Source organism: Anabrus simplex, chromosome 1, assembly GCF_040414725.1.
Source record: "Anabrus simplex isolate iqAnaSimp1 chromosome 1, ASM4041472v1, whole genome shotgun sequence".
NCBI classification, from domain to species: domain Eukaryota; kingdom Metazoa; phylum Arthropoda; class Insecta; order Orthoptera; family Tettigoniidae; genus Anabrus; species Anabrus simplex.
Window position 1 is genome coordinate 599,363,580 of NC_090265.1, and position 22,488 is coordinate 599,386,067.

A 22,488-nucleotide genomic window follows, 5' to 3' on the forward strand; every position below is an offset into this window, starting at 1 on the left:
ATCATTTCTAAGAAGGATATGTGTAACAAATTATGTATTCATAAATAACATAGTGTATATTGTATATAAATCTGTTGCACTATTTAATATTTTGTACAAGAGACTTGAGTTGCAGCTTAACAGTTGCTTTGCACATTGCATTCACTAATCTGTTGGTTTTTATGTATTATTTTGTTTATACATTCAGGATTCGTAAAGTAATTTTATTTATTTATTTATTTATTTATTGTGGGATGTGTTTGGCTGCTGCCTGGGTGATCATTCTCCCTTTTCCTAAAAATTATATCTCTTCATGTTATGTCATTGATTATTGGAGAAATATATTTAATTTATGGTGATTTATGCTATCTTTCCTATTTCTCCTTTGAAAATTTAAAGTCGGAATACCAAGCAAGTTGGCCACACAGTACAGATTGTGCAGCTGTAAGCTTGTAATAAGGAGGGAGTGGATTTGAACCCCACCATTGGCAGTCCTCTTAAGATATGGTTTGTTCTTGTCTCATTTTTTTTCACACCAGGCAAATGCCAGTGGCTACGGCCACTAATTCCTCATTCCAGCCCTTTCCTATCCCATTGTCGCTAAAAACCTATACAAGTCAGTTCTTTGTTGATAACGTAGCAAAAAAATTTGCAACAATTACAGAGCGAAATATAATGGTTAATTGTCAGGAAAAATAAGTTCAACTTTATGCCTTAATTACACTAGCGTGTGAGTTTAAACTTTGCCTAATGTTCAAATGGTGATATTTTATATTTCAGGTAAGTTATGCTGAATCCAGAACTGAAGTCAACTTTCCTGTATCACATCTGGTTTCTTTGCAAACTCAAAAGGAATATATAAGACATTCTTGCATGTACAACACTCTATTATCACATGTAAAAGAATATGGTTTTTCTTGTTATCTTTATTCATCTGAATATGCTTATATTACACTGTTATATTTGAGCATAATTATTGTATGCATAGAGCCAAATGGTCCAAAATTTATTATGCATAAGCCTGGTAACATGTTGTAGAATTGCAAGTCCACAGTTTCATTTGTATATCCTGTCTTATTGTAAGGAACTTTGTTTTGTTGCTTTTCTTTCGTGAGGTGTAGTTGAATTTTCTCTCTTCATTAACCAGCAGAAAGTGCCAGTATGTTTTGGTTCCATTTTCCTTGATATCTGCATTCAATTCCCTTTAGATCCTGGTGAAATCTCTCTCCTTGCTCTTCGGTCAGCATTCCTAGGTTCTCAGGGAAATAGTCCAGACGTGAGTGTAACATTTACCTTTAAGCTCGTATTACAGCCTAAGTGCTGGAAAGAAACAAGCATTCTGTCCACCATTTGTTTGTAGTCTGAATCCTTTGTATTGCCAAGAAAGTTTTTGACTACTTGCTTGGTATTCTGACTTTAAATTTTCAAAGGAGTCATAGGAAAGATAGCACAAAATCACCATAAATTAAATACATGCTTTCCATGCCAAACATCCTGCTGCACACATAGCGTCTTCAGAAAGGAGTTTTCTGATATCTGGACATGTGAAGATACCCTCTTTGATTTTGGCATTATTGATGCCTGGGAATTGACAACACAGCCTTAATGAATTCCTTAATAAGTCTTAGTTGGATAGTATGTTGGACTTCTCAACAAGGCTTACTTGTTTCATGTTTTTCAAGGTAACAATCCACTAGCTACGTGACGCCATTCCTTTTGAATCCAGTGTTGTAACTTTGCTCGACTGTCCCACTCACACAGAAAACAGGGAAGTTTTGTGAAACCTGCTTGTAGACCTGTCAGAATACCTATCATTTTAAAGTTGCCACACACCTGCCATTTGTGTTCCTGATACTTTACTTTACACATCATCATCTCAAGATTTTCGTATGTTTCTCCCATAATAACTGAATGAGCAACAGGAACTGATGCAAGTTCACACAGGAACACACTTGAAACTATGCTTGGAAGCATCAGTAAAAAGTCTCCAGTGAATGGGATCATAATGTGGTACTTCTAGATTCAACATAACCTCCAGAACTTGTTGCAATAAGCCAAAGTTCCTTCATCAGACAAGAAGGGTAAAAATTCTTCTTTGTGTTGTCTGTACCAATAGTACGCCATCACTAGTGCCAACATGTTCCTTTCACAAAGTCTAGACCCAAGTGCCTTAGCAGATTCCTTTGTAAGACCAAGATCTCGAACTAAGTCATTTAACACACTTTGCTCGAAAAGTTTGGGTTCTTTCCCAGCAACTTCTGGTGAGAAATTGCAGTCAGAGCTAGCACCAGCCATTTCTGCCTTATCTTCAGAAGAGGAGCAATTATTTAATTGTTCTAGACGCTACGGTACTGGTACATCAGGGCCATGAGGAACAGGGAGAACTGCGGATGAAATATTGCTTGGATACACAATCTTACGTTTGTTCCTGCTGTTAAAACCTTTCACATTCACCAAGCAGAAGTAGCAATGAGAACTGTGGTCCGTAGGTTGTCACCACACCATTGGTATTCCGAATGGCAGCACTGTTCGCTCACTATTCACCCACTGTTGTAACTGCTCTACACAGGTCCTGCAAAACTTTATGAGATGTCCACAATTTGTCTTGGTCTCCCAGTTTAATGACAGAGTATGTACAGTAGGCCTTTTCAATGAATTCTTATATTGTGCCGCTGTTTTATTGGCACAAAAGCTCAACACACACAGCAGAATATAACTGGACTGTTAATGCGGCCACAATGTGCCACGTTGATATAAGTTCTATATAAAGATTATCAGAGTATGTCACTCATGTACAGGACAAAACCTATTCTCATTAGCAAGTGAAGTATGACCCAAACTGAAGTGCAGAAAGCACTGCGACAGAATAGCACTAATCAGCAAAACCTACTGTGTTGTACAGTGTTGTCAACTCTAATCTGCAAGTGTGATTATGCAGGATTGCCAGATGGCAGGAGTTTGCATTAATAAATAACTTCAAAAGTCTTATTCAAGGCAACATTTCTCCTAACGAATTAATGTATGCTTTGATGTATGTGCATAAAAGAAGAAATATCAGATTTTTAAAGAAATGTGATGTGGTGCGGGAAAAATAATGCCGGATCCTGTTTCAGGGTGCAGAAGCCATCCTAAAATACTATACAGGATGGCAGCAATGAAACCATCACAGGGCGGTGTTGTTGTTCTGGTCTCATCCCCAGTTGTGTTAGTGTGGATTGTCTGAGCTAGTGACTCAATACCATGTTAAATGTCAGCCATGCATTATTAGGATGTCTCTTTTTCCAGGGATTATGATTCATATCCCTAGCAGTATGACTTCTGCTGTAGTACATAAAAACTATACAGTTCTTTTAGATGAAACCAATGTCATTTGTAAGGAGAAACATTTTACATCTAGAATTATTCAAGAGATGATAGAAATGATCTGCAAAATTTTACACCCAGAGTCATCCAATAGGTGGTAGAAATTACAGTCCAATGCAAATTAATTCAAACACAACAATAACATGTACATTTTATTTTCTTCCACTTATTCACCTAATACATACCTTTAATCTTTGCTAATTGCTAATATGTCCTTCTTTCTGTTTTATTGATTCCACAAGTATTGAGCACATATTTTTAAGATCATCAACATGAAACCACACTTTAACTAGAGACTGTGTATTTTTGTGGAACAGTCAAAATTTGTGAGTGTCCCTTTGCAAATGGCCCATATGTTTTCTGTTGGATTAATGTTGTGGAAGTACCCTGGCCACTCTTAAGACATGAATATTGTTTTCACTGAAGAATTTCTTCACTTTCTTTGAAGTATGGCAAGGAGCCAAATAGTGATGAAAATTTCCATCACCGTCTGGAAACGTCTTCTGCAGCTCATCAGCAACTCTACTTTCCAGATTTGGATGTACTGGTCAGATTTTGTAATCCCCTAGGCTAGTACTAAGGGTCCTGGTCCTTCATGCGGTGAAACACTCCCAAAACATTGTATTCACGGGGTGTTTTATCATCTGTTGCAAATGTGCTGAAGTTGTTGCCTCATTCTTTGCTCAGTGCACATATTGAACACTCTGACCCTGCAGTTCGAAGTGACTCTCATTAGAGAAAAGAACTTTCATCAGTGTTCCATTGTCCAATCCTAATGACTACATGTCCACAAGAAATGTTTCCTGCACATTTTTCCTGTTAGAAGTTATTTCTTTACAGGTTTGCAGGCTTTCCTCCCAGCTCAACTAACCTGAATGTGCAGATCACTCCACTTTCCTCTAATATGTGAACCAAGTACATAGCAGTGAGCTTCGGGGGTATGATTTGCTTCTTTTGAGGAGAAAATATTCATCAGTTGGCATTGTTTTCATTTTCCTGTCACAGTTTCCTTTTTTTTTCTTTTGTGAAATTGAGCCTGTCTGTTTGTGCAGCTGCGTACACCAACTCTCTTTATGTCGTGGAATTATTCAGAGATAATGCTACAATCGCACTACTCTTCCTGGGAGTCATGTCCACTGGAGAGATGGGTACTACTAATCACATAAGGAAACCACAAAAGTAACACGCTTCAAAATAATTTTTTTACCTAAAACAGTCGTCACACTGATTAATTACCAATAAATAACAGTGCAAAGAATGCATAGAGAGCACGGAATATAAGAACAAGCAGTGTATATATAGTACACCATTGGGAAAATTATGAAAAAAGAATACCTTGTTCTGATCAATTCACAGAGTTCTGTATTGAACATCCAAATAACTATATTAAAGGTAACAGCTGTATGCCAAGCAGATGATGGCTGCATCTGAAATTTTATTAGTTTTACATATACAATAATCCCCAGCTCAGTATATATGATACAAATATTGTATTGTACTGTAAGTTTTCAGTGTACAGTATAAATACCAGTTCTTCACCATTTTAAGATATCAAGAATGCATATTATTTGCTGACCCTTTCTCATTCTTCTGCCTACCTTGTCATATGGTGGTTTTATTCCAGTGAAACCCATGTATTTTGGGTGGATACAGTGAGGTTGGTTATGTTGTGATTAATTCAGTGCCATATCAGTTTCAAAAAGACAAAATGGTACTTCAAAATTACAAATTCAATTTGAATGAAGATAAGATTTGCAAATTTTTTCCATAATATTCAGAAGTTCAATATATTTATTTTTATCATGCCAGGTTTAAAAACATATGGACGACTGATAAAACCCTTGATTTGATGGACCAATGGAGGCTGGTAAAATAAAAAAGAACTCCATACCGAAATCTTCCAGATAATTAGAAGGGAAAAAATTAAATGACTGGGTAATAGTGATGGGATATTCACTTCATTTTATTGAATCAATTCATTTTATTCCGTTTACATTACTAAATCAATACAGTGATCCAATTCACGGCACATTAGAGTCACCGTTACATCTGTGTTTAGTGTGTACTGATAGACAGCATCAACAGCATTCAATGCCTGCTGTTGCCATCTAGTCTTCTTTCTATGAACTGCTTTTCTATAAGTCATCAAAGCTTTCAGATTCAGTATTCTTCTGCAGCCACCTCTTTGTATCAAGTTTTGAAGTTACAAAGCCTTTCCCCCCACATTGACAACTCCATTAAATAAGTGTATAGCATACCTGCCAAGTATTCCGGTTTTTCCATAAAATGTACGGATTTTGAGTTTGTTTTACGGTTGTATGGATGAACAACCTTATTGTACGAATTTTTAATATCCGTGCTTGGTTTCGTTTTCTGCGGTTACATCGGATTTGTTTGACTTTTGATAGTAGCTGGTAATACGAGATGCAGTGTTTGAAATTAGACCGGTAAATGTATCGATAATCACATTATCGATTATCACCGTGCTTTTGTCACCTCTTCTACCTCAAATGTTACTTCATTCAATGAGATGTTCCCAAACAAGTAGCAGGCTGCGATTTTGAAGAAAAGAAATCTGTGAAAAGTAGCAGGCTGTGAATTTATATAAAACAACCTTAGTAATTGCGTCATGCTTCTTAGCAGCTGAAAGGCTTTGTTTGTGTGCGTGTGTAACATTGGCGATAGTTCTGAAACTCGTGGAATTGTGTGACGAATTTCTGAGCAATTTAGAATTTTTAGTGGTGTTCATAATAAGTTCAACTAAGAAACGATATTATCAGTCTTTTAGGGAGGCATATTCTGCTTAATTTCCTTGTTTTATACGATCACGGAAAGTGTTCCCAGTGTTAAGTGAAAACAGGGGTGATCATAACATATGCAGTAAAACCTCGATGCATCATTTTTCAGGGGGCAGAGGGAAAATGATGACGGATGCGGGAAAACTATAAATGTGGGCAACAAAAAATAGGGGGAAAGCAAAATAATAAAATACGGGTACTGTATTGGGACATTTTTTGTTATGTAAGTATATTATTATTACAATTATTATAAAAACTACGACAATTTTGAAGAGGCGCATGGCCTCCGGAGCCGGGTGCAGGTCTTTTGAGTTGTCGCGTGATAGGCGATCTATGTGCATATGAAAATGCGGCCCAACATAAGATGAATTCTAATGTTTAATTCGGCAAACAGACAGCCCCCAAACCATTGGAATTAACCAAGGAAAGTTAAAATCCTCACCCCAATCAAGACCCCTTGAACCAAAGGCCAACACGTGCTAACCATTTAGCTCATACTATACATACCGGTATCAAAATAATGCAACCATGATATAGGCCTACGAGATGAAAATAAAAAGCGTGACTTTTACGCCATTTCGTTTCACATCTCTTTACGCGTTTTGTAATAGTTGAAAACCTTTTAGTTCAGTTCTCTTATTGCAAATTAAAGATATATATGGATATTACGGCGATAACCTGTATTTAGGAAAAGATTCCGTGGACCCTTTGTGAACGATATATTAGATACCCAACACGGCGCGGCTCCCGCAGCTCAGCTCAGACGATGTCACAGAGGTTAGAAATTCAACGCGGCGCATCTCGAATGATGTCACAGCGGCTTGTGCGAAGCTGCCAACTTAGGAACTAGTTACAAGACTAGGCTATGATAAAAGATTATTGGTCTGGCTTGGTTAAGTTCGGCTTGTAACAAGACTATTATGCAGAGGGCAACTAAGCGGTCAACAGGCCTCTAGCGTCCCACACACTCCACAAGGTACGATGCGATTAATCACCCTGTGACTAAAACATATCTGGCGAACTGTGCGATTTTCTCTCTTTTTTTTTTCAATGAAGTTAGCAGCCCTAGTCAGCCTATACCAACACAGAAAATGGTGGCAAATTTGAGTTTTACGCTCTCTACATTTTAATTCTAGTAAATAAAAGTGCTTCTAGGGGTCGGTTAGTGGGCCGAGGGGAAGCTTTGGTACCAGGAGGCTCGTAGTGAGGTTGCGCGTGAATAACCTGCATACAGCACTCCAGCCTACAAGATCCTTGTTCAAGACTAGCAACTCCGAATCGCTCTTACATTCTCACGTAACAGGTTGCCGCTATGGTGCTATTATGTGCTAAGAGTATTGAGCAGTCCCTCTAAATTCAAAAAACTTTTGCGTATATTTTTCTTACGTATGATCGATCAATGCGGGAAAATTGTGACCGAGGACAAATAATTTTTCGACGATCGATGCAATAAAACGATACTTCGAGAAATGATAGATGCAGGGGAAATTCAACATTGGTTTATATGGAACATTTTTGGGACCGAATAAATTCAACGATGCATCGAGGTTCTACTGTATTTGACTTGTATTAGTATTGTTTATAATCCCCCCTTGCCATCCGTTTTCATCATTATGTCTCAAGACTGTTAAGCATGTGCGTGTTGTTAAAAAAAAATTCGCTTAAGGATCTTCCGGATTTCTTTTTTTGATAGTTGGCAGGTATGGTATAGAATTAGATGAAAAATATTTGTACACACAATCGTCAATGATCTGCATTAAGGATGTCGCCCAGGTATCATCATCATCATCAATGCCCCACTGTAGTCGCCTGGGTGTGGACTGTCCACATACACTGGTGATTTCATGATTCGATGATTGAAGTCTTGTGCAATGATGCAATGTACAATCTGAGAGAATTCTGAGTGGTTCTTCTCAGTATAAAACATCATTTTAGTGGTCTTGAGTTTGACTCGTATTCATAGGGAAGGCTAGAGAGCTGAGTTGAATTAATTGTCAAATGTCGACTAAGATTCATTAAACAACAAATAAAAAAACCTAATAGCCTTCCTACTTAATAGCTACTTTGGAATTATGTTTTGACTACCTTTTTAACACTGCAAATAAATCCAAATTATTTTAAACCTCCCTGTAAGGAAAGGACAGTCAATACAAGCAGGTATTATTTTCAAATGAGCTGAGAGCGAGTCTGTTGTAGCATACGATTCTTTCCATGGCGCATGGCTCTGTATGGCTTGCCCACAGAGGAATTTTGACTCCCTGCCAGTGTCCAGTGTTCCAATAATGAACCGTGTGTGTTGTGTCTCACTGTTCCATGAGTGCACAGCTCAGCCCTGTTTGCTGCGAGTCAGCTAAATCATGTGCTGTGAGCTCGCTGTTGCTACAATTCAATTCACTCGGACAGTTGAATGAATCGATACACTGCTCTGAATCATATACTCGGTAGCTAACACTACTGGATAACCAGTGTCAGGACATCATCATCATCATCATCATCACGATCTACTTAAGGCAATGCCTTGTTGCTGTAGCCACACCTGACGATCTTCTGCTCGCCTCTTCATGTTACTATATGAACCACATGCCAGTTCACCGACGGAGTTCCTGATGTATGACATCCTTGATCATCCTCTGGGTCTCTTTTCCCTGTACTTTACCTTCAATGATGGTTTGGAGAAGAGATTCATGTTTCATTACGTGTCCAAGGAACTTTGTTCTCCTCTTCTTTATCATATTTAATAAACATGGATCCTTTTCTACATTCTTTATAACAAGGTCATTTGTTTTTTATCCATCCAACTTGTTTTTGTAATATAAATCTAAGCATGAAACTTTTAATATACACAAAAAGCTTAAAGAACTGCAGGTTTACATACTAGGGGAACAAATGGACTTTTTTATAACTATCAAGAGGTGGTCATCAAACATTAAGAAAAAGTTAACATCTGGAAAGTATAGTGAACGATCGTGGATTACTCACCAGGAAGTAGAATATGCACTCAAGAACTGCAAAAACAGAAAAACATCTGGACCTGATGGTATACCTGTAGAAATATTAAAAACCCTTCAAGAATCCTGACAGAGCTAATCAATGTAGCGTACACTAATGGACCAATCTCTTCTGACTGGTTGACATCAACTTTCATCCTTATTCCAAAGAAAACAATGCCTAAATCTCACGCAGATTATAAAATCATAAGCCTAGTAAGCCAAGTTCTCAAAATCTTTCTAAAGGAAATACATGCTAGAATATACAGGACTTTACTTTTAACACTTCACCGATGATGGTTTTTTCCTTCTCCGCTGCCAGGCGCGTGGTAACACCAGATCTATCCTTGAAAGCCAGTCTGTGGCCTGCTACGGTGAGTGCTCAATCGAAGGAAGCCCTGGATTGTTAATTTGCAAAGATGCTTTCATTCCAGCAGCGCATCTTAATGTCAGGTGCGTGTTGAATTTGTTCGGAACTTTCCTGGTGAAGTGCCACCTTTTAGAACAGCAATTCCCAATCATTATCATCATCATTGTACAGTTCCAGTTTCCAGGGTACTGTTCATATCGTGGAGAACATCATCCACTGTCCATCCTCTGGTAACTAGATCAAACTTGATCACGTCCATCCATTGGGTTTTAGGTCTTCCTGCAGGTCTTTTCTCTCCAGCTGTCTTTCCAAATTTATTCTGGCTGTTCTTGTAGGCTCCATCCTCATCACATGCCCATACCACCATAGTCGGTCTAGTAGGTATGTCTTTATTCTGGCTTCTTTCCTCACGTCCTCATTTGTTAACTTGCCCATCTTGGTCTTTTGGATGGTGGATCTAAGAAATTTCATCTCTGATGCTTGCAGTCTTGATGAATCTCTTTTTGTGAGGGTGCACGCTTCAATATCATAAGTCAATATTTCTATGAAATAGCTGTTAAACATCATCAGTTTGGCCAGTTTTGGAATCAAGTCATCCCATAAAAGTGTTATTACTTGTTTGTAGAATTCTAATCCCTTTTGCACTCTGTTTGTAATTTCCTTTCTGACCAAATTATTACTGGAGATTACACTTCCAAGGTAAGGAAAACTATCCACACACTCTAACTGGTGGTCTCCTAGTTTTACATTTGCTGGACGCCATTCTCTGTTGACTGCCATCACCACTGTCTTGGTCTCGCTGATGTTGAGATTATATTCCTGGTTCTGCTTCCTCTTGCTATTGGAGCAGGAGGGAATCATTGTTAATGGGATCACTATAAATATCCATAATACAGACAATACTTTTCTGCTTGCAACAGGTGCTGAAGATCTACAAACATTACTTAACTGGGTGGTTGAACACAGTGCTGCAGCAAGTCTGCATTTACACACAACAAATACTAAAGCAATTTCCAATATTGTAAATAAATTTTATAATACTGGCTCAGTGGAAAACAAGAAATGCAAGTGCAGAAAAAACAGTTTTAACAATGGGAAAACCTAGAAGAAATTTATGTAAATCTTGAACAATCTCCAAATAAATCTCTCCCGAAATTAGCACAAGGAGGAATTTAATTTTCTTCTGCACACAAAGCAATAAAGCTGTTAAAATTCAAACCGTACAGTTTTATTCAGGCCTATTGTTTAAAACTTGGTGATCCAGCAGCAAGAGGTCAATATTGTGAATTGAATCTTTCATCGGTCCATGATGATTTAATCGACCCACATCTTTAATGAGACGGCAGTAAATGCACTGAGGTGCCAAAATGACATTTTGACTCCATTCTAACTCTTGCTATTGGGGTGCAGAAAATCCTCATGGTTTTTATGAAATCCCTCATTATGATAGAAAGATTGGTGTTTGGTGTGCTGTTAATGCAAGAAGAATAATTGAACACATCTTTATTAAGACAAAAGTAAATGCACTGAGGTGCTGAAATGACATTTTGACTCCATTCTTTCATCAGTCGATAGAAGAACAAAAATTGCTTGGATGGTTTCAAGAAAATTCAGCCACTGCAAGTACGTAGAAGAATCCCTTCTTACAGTCTTGGAAAGGTTTGCAGACAGTGACCAGTCTTGGCCTCTTTCCCTGCTTGCTCCCCAGATCTGTGATTTTTACTTGTGGGGTGGACTGAAAGGAAAGGTTTATCAGACAAATCCTCATACATTGGAGGAACTAAAAGAAAACATTACAAATGAGATGAGAAACATTACAGTGGAAGTACTGACTCGCATCAGTCAGAATGTACTTTCCAGATACAGTGCGTGTGTAACCCAGGAAGGATGACACTTCCAGCATCTGTTATAAGGTATTATTGTATTGTATACTCAGTATTTGAAGCAGGAAGTCTGAGAGTGTGCACTGCATGCATACTTGGTGGCAGAGAGGTGAACACATTGGTCAAGTGTTAAAAATAAAGCCCTGTACAGCAAATGTGAATCATACATAGGTAGTACCCCGTTTGGATTTCATAATGGATTTGGCACCAGAGCGGCAATGCTGAGGATGCAAGGTTGGTCCAAGGATGCGTAGGTATGTCTAGATACACTTGTTTTTTCGATCATGAAAAAGCCTGGATGGTAGAGACATCCAAATTATTGCCAACCTGTATTGGAATACGACCCCCATCAGTTAAAGTTAATAACATGAATGCCTGTACTATTGAAATGAGGCAAGGCTGTGTTCTATCTCCATTCCTCTTCAGTATCTACTCTTAAAGGGTATTTCCTGAAGCACAGGAAGGAAAACAGGAGGGAATCATTGTTAATGGGATCACTATAACTATCCATAATGCAGACAGTACTTTTCTGCTTGCAACAGGTGCTGAAGATCTACAAACATTACTTAACTGTGTGGTTGAACACAGTGCTGCAGGTGGTCTGCATTTACACACAAAAAATACTAAGTAAGCAAACATGTCATTCAACCTGCTAACTTCACAGTAGCAAGTCCAGTGCTTTAAATATTTTGGCTGCATACTTGATCACAGCTGGAACAATGCTGTTGAAGTTAGGTCTCAGATTGAACAGGCAAGGACTGTATTCAACAGAATGAGTAAAATCCTCTGTAACAGTGACTTTAATATTAATCTCCATTTACTTGAGTGTTATGTATTCTCTGGCTTACTTTAACACGTTGAGTGCCAAGCGACCCCATTTGGGTACGTGAGAGTAGTCAAGTTTTTGAACTTCACGTCCCCATATGGGGTTGTACGTTCGTTCTAAATCGAGAACTGTGCGAACCCATTTGGGTGTGCAGTAAGTATGTTTTGAAGCTGTATAAAGTCTCTTCCTGCGAACTGTTAGTCGTCTATTTAAGTACGTGCATAGTCCATCTTCCATTCCTCAATTCCTGATTTGGCGTGACCCCATATGCGTATGTCAAGAGTGTTTTGTAGGGTGACAAAGTCATTGTCTATCTCGCGCATGGATTGGTTATGTAAGTGTGCAGTGCAGTGCATTTCCTTTTCTTTTTTGAGCCGTTACAAGTAAATCGAGCAATAAAAGACTTATTGCAGATAGTCTGGACGATATATCGAGCAAGTCGGACAATGATTATGTAGATGAAGTATACAGTTCCAGTGATTTTGAACCCAGTACAGAGCAACCAGCGATCTCGCACGTTCATCCACATTGATGATCTACTGTCTTCAGCATACACATCACCACTGTACTCCGGGTTTCCAAGCCAGCTGTTGCAACAATTATGACCGTCTTCAACAATATACAGTAGTCACTGGTTTCCCATTTTGCACAATCATCGCTGCTAGGTTCTCTTACTCAAATTAAAAGTTATACAAACAAAATTATGTAATTGTTCAGTATTCCATAACTACTAATTCTCCTTATAATACTATTCTGTTACATCCTAATTTACCAAATTCACATGATTTTCACTACTTTATATAACTACATTCTATACGAAAATTTCCTAACCTAAAATCGAAAGATCGTCATTTACAAACATTTCCTGGCCTAAAATGGGGGATCGTACATTTTTAGGGCTCCAGTATGAACAACCTAACACATCTCTCATAATCAACAGCATTTAACGCATCCCTGCAAAGGGAAAGGTAAGTATGACCGAGCGTCGGGACAGTAACTACTGTATAAGTACGACCCCATATGGGTGCGCGTGTATGTGTACAGTTCGTAATGACTAGGGGGCGGATTTCTATGACCAGTCATATTTTTTCCCTTAACATTATATCTTATAGTCTTGTATTTTCAACACGTTTCCAAGCATGATAATCAAAATTAAACAGGTTTTATTGGGCATATAAATGCATATTTAGGCTTTCTTAAGTTTTATGGCATATTTTCAACAAAATATCATTATAACGGCATATTTTGGTAATTTTCATTTTAATTTCATATTATAAAAATCAGAATAAGCTCTAGAAATTATTTTTCAGGATATACTGGAATATACTACTGAAGAACCATTAGAAAGTAGTGTATGGAATGTTTCTAACAGGTAGGAGCTATTGTTTGCTAGCTGGGTCAATTCCTGGAAACCGGGCTATTGTTTACACGGAAGCAGAGGTAATTCTGCAGTTATTTGTCGTTGTTCTTATCTCTCCCCTTCCCCTTCCCTCTTCCACCTTCAACACACTGAATGACCTTGGTCATTAGGGAGCTTCAGTCATTCAGCTCCTTTCAATATGCCTAAAACGAAAGTCTCAATTTGTGGAAAGTTGCAAAGTTTTGTTCGCGAGTTCGGTGAAAACATATTCAGTACGGACGGAGTGATATTATTCTGTAAATTGTGTGAGGTAAAAGTTACTGCCGAAAAACGCTTCTCTGTGCAACAACACTGTAATACTGTAAAACATAAGAATTGTGTACCGGGCGAGTTGGCCGTGCGCGTAGAGGCGCGCGGCTGTGAACTTGCATCCGGGAGATAGTAGGTTCGAATCCCACTATCGGCAGCCCTGAAGATGGTTTTCCGTGGTTTCCCATTTTCACACCAGGCAAATGCTGGGGCTGTACCTTAATTAAGGCCACGGCCGCTTCCTTCCAACTCCTAGGCCTTTCCTATCCCATCGTCGCCATAAGACCTATCTGTGTCGGTGCGACGTAAAGCCCCTAGCAAAAAAAAAAAAAAAAAGAAAAAAAAAGAATTGTGTAACTAGATAATCTGCACTTGAAAATAGGCAACGTCTGCTATTCGAAACCCCGACATGAAGTTCACAGTGTTCACAATTTTCACAAGATCTCTGCAAGATGATGGTTTCGTCCAACATCCCTTTAAAGAAAATAGCCGAAGCTTTAGACAGTTTCTTGAAAAATATACAAAGCATCCTGCTCCCAACGAATCTACTCTCAGGAAGGACTATCTGACCCCTTGTTATGAAGAGATGTTGGATATAATAAGGCGTGGCGTGGGAGACAGTAAGATATAGGTTTCAATAGACGAGACCACAGATGTGGATGGAAGATGTGTAGCAAATGTGTTCGTTGGCACGCTGAAGGAAGACCGGCATGGAGATACATTCCTCCTGACATGTGAAGTGCTAGAGAAGACAAACCATTCCACCACTGCAGTTCTCTTCAACAATTCAATGAATCTGTTGTGGCCAAACGGGGCAAAGAGAGAGCACATTTTTCTATTTGTAACTGACGCTGCTCCGTATATGGTGAAGGCAGCCAAGGGACTTAAAATGCTATACCCGAAAATGATACAAGTGACATGTCTTGCACATGCCTTGCATAGGGCAGCTGAAGAAGTTAGAAGTAGCTACCCTGAAGTTGATAAATTAATATCGAACTGTAAGAAAGTGTTTGTCAAAGCTCCACTTCGCGTTCAGAAATTTAAAGAAGAAGCACCTTCACTACCCCTACCTCCCAAGCCAGTTATAACACGATGGGGGACTTGGCTTGATGCCGCAGTGTACTACTGCAACAACTTAGATGTCATGGAGAAGATCGTGAAGTCTTTTGATCCTGCAGAATCGTCCTCCATAAAAACCACTCAAGATTTATTTTCAAGCACTACATTAAAAGCGGACCTGGCTTGCGTAAAGTCCAATTTTAATTCTTTATCTGGAGCAATCACGCAACTGGAAGTTTCAGGTGCAGAACTAAGCGATGCACTGGATGTTGTAAAGTGCATTGAACAGGAATTAAAGCTTGCGAAGGGAACAATAGCATCTAGGGTGTGTAGAAAATTAGAAAATGTACTGGAAAAGAATAGCGGACTTTTGTACCTGCGTGGAATAAGTGACATTCTTTGTGGAAACCCTTCATCTGCAGATTTCCAGGAATTTTCTCCAAGTGATTTAACTCTATTCAAGTACGCTCCCGTTACATCATGTGATGTCGAAAGAAGTTTTTCTCGCTACAAGACGATACTCAGCGACAACAGGAGGGGATTCTCATTCAACAAACTTAAGATGCATGTGGTCATTAATTGCAACAATTCTGATAATGTAGACTTGATCAGGTATGAAAGTTTCATTCAAATAACACATGTTTTGTGTATAAATTAAAACTGATTAAATACTGAACAGTAAAATTAACTGTAGTGTTTATGTCTTCCACAGAGTCCGTCCTTGCCTAGGAGTATGCAGTGTAACCTTGACGAGTTCATGAAATATTCATCAGTTTAGTTGATTTTGGGTTAAAGATTTCGAAGAATTAAACATTTTTTAAACTGTAAATTAATTGCAGCCTGTAGCAATCGTAATAAAAGTGCTTCTATGAAACGTAGATGCTATTCATTAAGTCATATTTTGAATTTTATAGGTCATATTTTTATGTTTTTTAGGTCATAAGTGCATACATATTTCATACATTTTTAGGTCATAGAAATCCGCCCCCTAGTAATGACCAATACGACCCCATATGGGGTCGCAATATTTTACCTAATATACATAATAAGTTAACCTAATATATCATAAATACATCCTCATTTCAGCAATTATTTGCTTGGTTAAGCCTGTGAACGTTTTGGCACCAGAGAGAAACTCGATGTTATTAGCTCACGACACTAGACGGCAATCCTTTGAAAATCGGTCTGGCACTCAATGTGTTAATGGTGCTGAGACTTGAGCCATAACATAGAACACTACCAAAAAACTTTGATTCTTCAAGGTGTGTGGCTACCGATGCCTGCTCAGAACACTGAGTACTCCAACACCTGAACAAAGAGCTGAAGGTCATTTAAAGATAAAAATTTCATAATGTTCCACATTGAACAGAATCACAACTAAATTGAAACAAGAAATAAAGTGATTCAGCCTATTCAGTACAAGGACAATACGAGGGTTGGGGCAAAAGTCATGGCAACTATATTTTTCTTGAAGATACCAGTCCGGTTGGAAAATGTGACATATACAGACGAAAGGACAAGGTGTTAACTACAAGTGTGGACAATGAATAGCACTGAAATATTGTAACACACTAATTTATTACGGTAGTATACAGGGCAATATGGCCTTCTCGGTGCAAAAGAATGACAACACAGTACACATAAAGTTGACATGACAAACCTGGGCCTAAAGACCCTCAGAGTAGTCCCCTGCTACTGACACCACATGCTGCCAACGATGTGGGAGGCGCTGAATACCATCTGCCTCAGCTTTTGCCGCACCATATGTGAATCGGGTCGCCTGTTGGCACACAGCATTAGCAATGTCCTCTCGTGTTGCAAATCGCCTACCACTGTAGTGGTTCCTTAATCTTTCGAATGAGATCAAAGTCACAGGGCAAAATGTCGGGAGAGTACAGTGGGTGCTCCAATTCTTCCCATCCCCAACATCGCAGTAGCTGCCCTACACACTCTGCTTTATGTGGTTTTGCATTGTTGTGGAGGATTATTGCACTGTCCACAAGATACGGACGTTTCTCCCGTACGCCACGTTGTACCTGTCGCACCAGGAAGTCCCTGCAGTACTGTGCGGTCACTGTTTTGCCATGTGGAACAAAGTGGCAAACAATGACACCCCTGACGTCATAAGCGACGATCACCATCAATTTGAATGGGGAAGGATTCTGACGGACTTTTTGCCTCCTTAGTGATCCAGTATGCCCTGGCCCAAAATTCATCAATGGCGATTGTTCATGACAAGAATTGATCGCCGTCCTGTTGCCAGCGTGCAAGGTGGTCGGAGCATGTTGCATAGCGCATCCACATTTGAACTTCCATCAGTGCATGCAGTACCCACCGCGATGCGATTTTGCATAGTTGCAGTCATTACGCAAAATCCTGTGGACGGTGCGTTTCTCGATGCCACTTGCCCTCTCTAATTCCAGTAGTGTCCATCGTTTGTCTTCATCCAGGAACTGCTCGATGACGGCACGTGCCACATCGGTCTGCACACTGACAGGTCGTCACGAACGTTGCTCATCACTGGTTGACACACGTCCTTGCTGAAACTTTCCTATCCACCATGCTACTGTACAATATGGTATGGCATTATTGCCAAGGGCTTCCACTAATTTACTGTGACATGCCATCGCATTTCTCCCTCGAAGAACTGCTATTTTGATGTAAGCGTGCTGCTCAACACGGGTTACGTCCATCTTGCACGACACTCACCAACTGACTGATTTCACAGCCCTCGCTGCGCTACTACCAGCTATCACAGAGCCATCTGTTGTTCTGCATACACACTATGCCTGCAGAACTTCCACACGACACATATACGTTTGTGATCCGTTCACATATCTACAAGAAAAAAAGTAATTGCCATGACTTCACATTATTTGATTTAAAGCAGGACCGGTTTCGACCACTATTCTGGGTCATCATCCGCCGATTAAATAAAAATATATAACAATGCATAGGAAAACAATAAGTAAAGGATAAGTCTTTCACTAAAAGAAGTTCGAGAAGCACTATAACACTATGGGGATTAGCACTGCGTGATGTAAGATCCTAAAATCCAGAAGAAGCCGAAGATCAGTCATTAAAATGAAGCAAGGTGCAAGTTCTTGACAAGCAACATAACATACGTAATGTCCGGCACTGTGCTTCATACTGTTTATGAGAATTGGTGAATAGTTCAGTGAACAAGCCTGCAAATACTGCTAGGCGTGAAGTTAAATAAATTTGAAGTTCTAAAATTATATAGAAGTCAAAGATAAGTCACTTAAATGAAGTAAGATGCAAGTTCTTGAAGAGCAGCACAACATACGTAATGTCCGGCACTGTGCTTCTAAATGCTAATGAAACTCGGTAAATAGTTCAATGATCAAGCCTGCAAATGCTTCTAGGCACAAAAATATATAAAACAATTTAATATAATTGGAGTATATATTAATGTTTATAGGATCTTGTATGATAGATTCTTTAGAGATGCAGAACAGTTGACATAAAAAACATTTGCAAGGAGAAAAATGTTAAAAAGCGCAATATTGGAAACAAATGGAAAACGCATATGCATAGCGTGTTATTTCTTGAAGATAAGAGTTCGGGTCGTATTTGAGGTAGCGTAAGGTATGAATTTAAATATGAATGTTGTAATGATCTGAACTGTAGGTGATATTATAGTATACAGTTCAATTCATAATTTTTTTCGTGAGAGGAAAGATAAAAGGAAAAGATAGGATATGGTAATAAATGAGGAGGATTAGTAGAAGATTAATAGAGCTGGAAGTTAAAAGAAGATAGGATAGGGAGATAAAGGAGGAATAGTTTAGGGTGGGTTAGGTGGATGGGTTATTGGAGGTAGAAAATGTAGGTAGGAACTATGTAAGGCCTGGAAAATTGAATTTTGGTTTAGAAATTGAGCATTTTTGAGAAGAAGAATTAGGAAGTCAAATAGAATATTGGGTTTTTCAGAAATGTTGTTTAAATTGAAATTAGGGTTGAAGTATTGGTCAAGGTGAGTAAAACAATTTTCAGTAGTGTTATGTCTTTTTCAATATTGGTGAAATTATGTTTAGAGTCTTGTGTGGGTTGTCCTATTGCAGAGAATTTGTTATATATAATGGCGTTGATATGTTTGGAGTATCTGATATTAAAGTTGCGTCCAGTCTGTCCAATGTATGAGGCGCTACAGTTGTTACATTTGAATCTGTATACTCCAGATTTAGAAAAAGTATTAGATTTATTTAATGATTTAGAGTTGTGTAATATATTTAGATTTCTGTTATTGGTTCTAAAGGAAATTTTCATGTTGTGTTTTTTAAGAATGTTGGTTATTTTATAAGCATCTTGAGTGAAAGTACAATTGGAAAATGCAGTGGCTTTGGTTTTGTCTTTTGTTAATGTGGTTTTAGGTTTATGAAGGAGTTGTTAAAGCCATTAAATTTAGCGATAGTACGGATGGTGTTCAATTCATTATTTAAATCTTTTTTAGACATAGGGGTGCTGAAGGCACGAAAAATTAGGCTGTTATAAGTAGTACGTTTATGTGCTTGAGGGTATGCATAATCCAGCCATATTGTGGTTGCTGTTGGGGTTGGTTTTCTGAACATTTTATAAGATAAAGAAGAAGGATGTCTAGTTATAGTTAAGTCTAGAAAATTAAGAGTTTTGTTGTGTTCTGATTCAAGGGTGAATTTCCAAATTATTTCCCATAATAAATAACAACTTAAACAAATTCAGTAATCTGAGTAAACTAGAAATTCAAGACTTTATGTCAATCTTTAAATTGGTCATAAACAATAATTATTTCACCTTTGATAACACCATTTACCGACAAGATGGTTTAGCTATGGGCTCACCAGCTTTAGGCATTCTAGCCAAAATATATCTCGATTTCTTAGAGAAATTCTCTAATATCCTCTTGTGGGCCAGATATGTTGATGACACATTAGTAATCTTAAATGAAGAATCAACCAACGCATCCTCTACACTTCTTCTTCTTAACAACATTGACTCCAGCATTAAATTCACCCTTGAATCAGAACACAACAAAACTCTTAATTTTCTAGACTTAACTATAACTAGACATCCTTCTTCTTTAACTTACAAAATTTTCAGAAAACCAACCCAAACAGCAACCAGAATACGGCAGGATTCTGCACACCCTCAAGCACATAAACGTGCTACTTATAACAGCCTAATTTTTCGTGCCTTCAGCACCCCTATGTCTAAAAAAGATTTAAATAACGAATCGAACACCATCCATACTATCGCTAAATTTAATGGCTTTAACAACTCTTTCATAAACCTAAAACCACGTTAACAAAAGAAAAAACCAAAGCCACTGCATTTTCCACTTTTACTTTCACCCAAGATACAAAATAACCAACGTTCTTAAAAAACACAACATGAAAATTTCCTTTAGAACCAATAACAGAAATCTAAATATATTACACAACTCTAAATCATTAAATAAATCTAATACTTTTTCTAAATCTGGAGTATACAGATTCAAATGTAACAACTGTAGCGCCTCATACATTGGGCAGACTGGACGCAACTTTAATATCAGATACTCCAAACATATCAACGCCATTAAATATAACAAATTCTCTGCAATAGGACAACACATACAAGACTCTAAACATAATTTCACCAATATTCAAAAAGACATAACACTACTGAAAGTTGTTTTATTCACCTTGACCAATACTTCAACCCTAATTTCAATTTAAACAACATTTCTGAAAACCCAATATTCTATTTGACTTCCTAATTCTTCTTCTCAAAAATGCTCAATTTCTAAACCCAAATTCAATTTCCCAGGCCTTACACAGTTCCTACCTACATTTTCTACCTCCAATAACCCATCCACCTAACCCATCCTAAACTATTCTTCCTTTATCTCCCTATCCTATCCTAATCTATCTTCTTTTAACTTCCAGTTCTATTAATCTTCTATTAATCCTCCTCATTTATTACCATATCCTATCTTTTCTTTTAATCTTTCGTCTCAGGAAAAAAATAATTACGAATTGAACTGTATACTATATCACCTACAGTTCAGATCATTACAACATTCATATTTAAATTCATACCTTACACTACCTCAAATACAACCCGAACTCTTACCTTCAAGAAATAACACACTATGCATATGCGTTTTCCATTTGTTTCCAATATTGCGCTTTTTAACATTTTTCTCCTTACAACTGTTTTTTATGTCAACTGTTCCGCATCTCTAAAGAATCTATCATACAAGATCCTATAAACATTAATATATACTCCAATTATATGAAATTGCTTTGTATATTTTTGTGCCTAGAAGCATTTGCAGGCTTGATCATTGAACTATTTACCGAGTTTCATTAGCATTTAGAAGCACAGTGCCGGACATTACGTATGTTGTGCTGCTCTTCAAGGACTTGCATCTTACTTCATTTAAGTGACTTATCTTTGACTTCTATAATTTTAGAACTTCAAATTTATTAAATTGTATTATAACTTCACGCTTAGCAGTATTTGCAGCCTTGTTCACTGAACTATTCACCAATTCTCATAAACAGTATGAAGCACAGTGCCGGACATTACGTATGTTATGTTGCTCGTCAAGAACTTGCACCTTGCTTCATTTTAATGACTGATCTTCGGCTTCTTCTGGATTTTAGGATCTTACATCACGCAGTGCTAATCCCCATAGTGTTATAGTGCTTCTCGAACTGCTTTTAGTGAAAGACTTATCTTTTACTTATTGTTTTCCTATGCATTGTTATATATTTTTATTTAATCGGCTGATGATGACCCAGAATAGTGGTCTTAACCGGTCCTGCTTTTAATCAAATAAGAATGTAAAGTTTACATTTCTTATTTTCCTTGTATCGAATAGGTTGAACCACTTTGTTTCTTGTTTCAATTTAATTTAGCTGGAGGTCATGCACAACAATAAAATAGAAATTAGAGTACTTCGGCCTCTTTTTTCCTGACTTAGTTTAAATAAAAGTTTTTCAGTCTGTCAAAATTAATGCAAGATTAAGAAATACTAGAAAATACCTGGAAAAGTAAAACAGTTAATAACTAAATGATGTGTTTTGTTTCTGTTTTTCAACCCTCGAGGACTTGCTGCGCAGTCTTTCCAACTACACATTCGCTTTTTCCTCCATGGCTTGCAACAAGCTTAAACCTGGTTATGCTCTTGCTCCTCTTATCCTTTGTTAGACTGTTGACAACAGTTAATTTAAATTTAGTGTCCATTGATGTTTTGATGAGGAAATTCTGAACTCGACAGAAGTTGTGGTCTTTTCTTACACCCGTGAGTCGGTGTGTTTCACTTTATTCCTGTGTATGTGCTATGTGCCTGTGAGTCTGAATTCTGCTAGTGATGGGCAGTCTGAGTCAGGGTCTCAAGATTTCTCGAGTCTAGTGTAAGCCCCTGTTTCTCGCAAGAAATTTCGAGATATCTCGAGAGCGTCCCCACATTGTGTGGTAAGCAGGGTGGTGTATGCCTACAGGTAGATGGAAGTGAATGTTATTTGTACCAATTATGTGAATAGCCAACTAGGCCTATGGGCCTAC

General features: G+C 38.1%; 1 protein-coding gene across 1 annotated transcript in view; it reads right to left on the reverse strand.

Moving 5' to 3' along the window:
• Positions 1 to 11,097: 11,097 nt before the first annotated feature.
• The window catches only part of Maf1 (repressor of RNA polymerase III transcription Maf1), a 131,610-nt gene continuing 120,219 nt past the window's right edge, over positions 11,098 to 22,488 (reverse strand). Inside the window, exon 7 of the mRNA XM_067135636.2 lies at positions 11,098 to 11,232. The gene's annotated coding sequence lies outside the window, so the exon portion shown is untranslated. The remainder of the gene's footprint in view (positions 11,233 to 22,488) is intronic.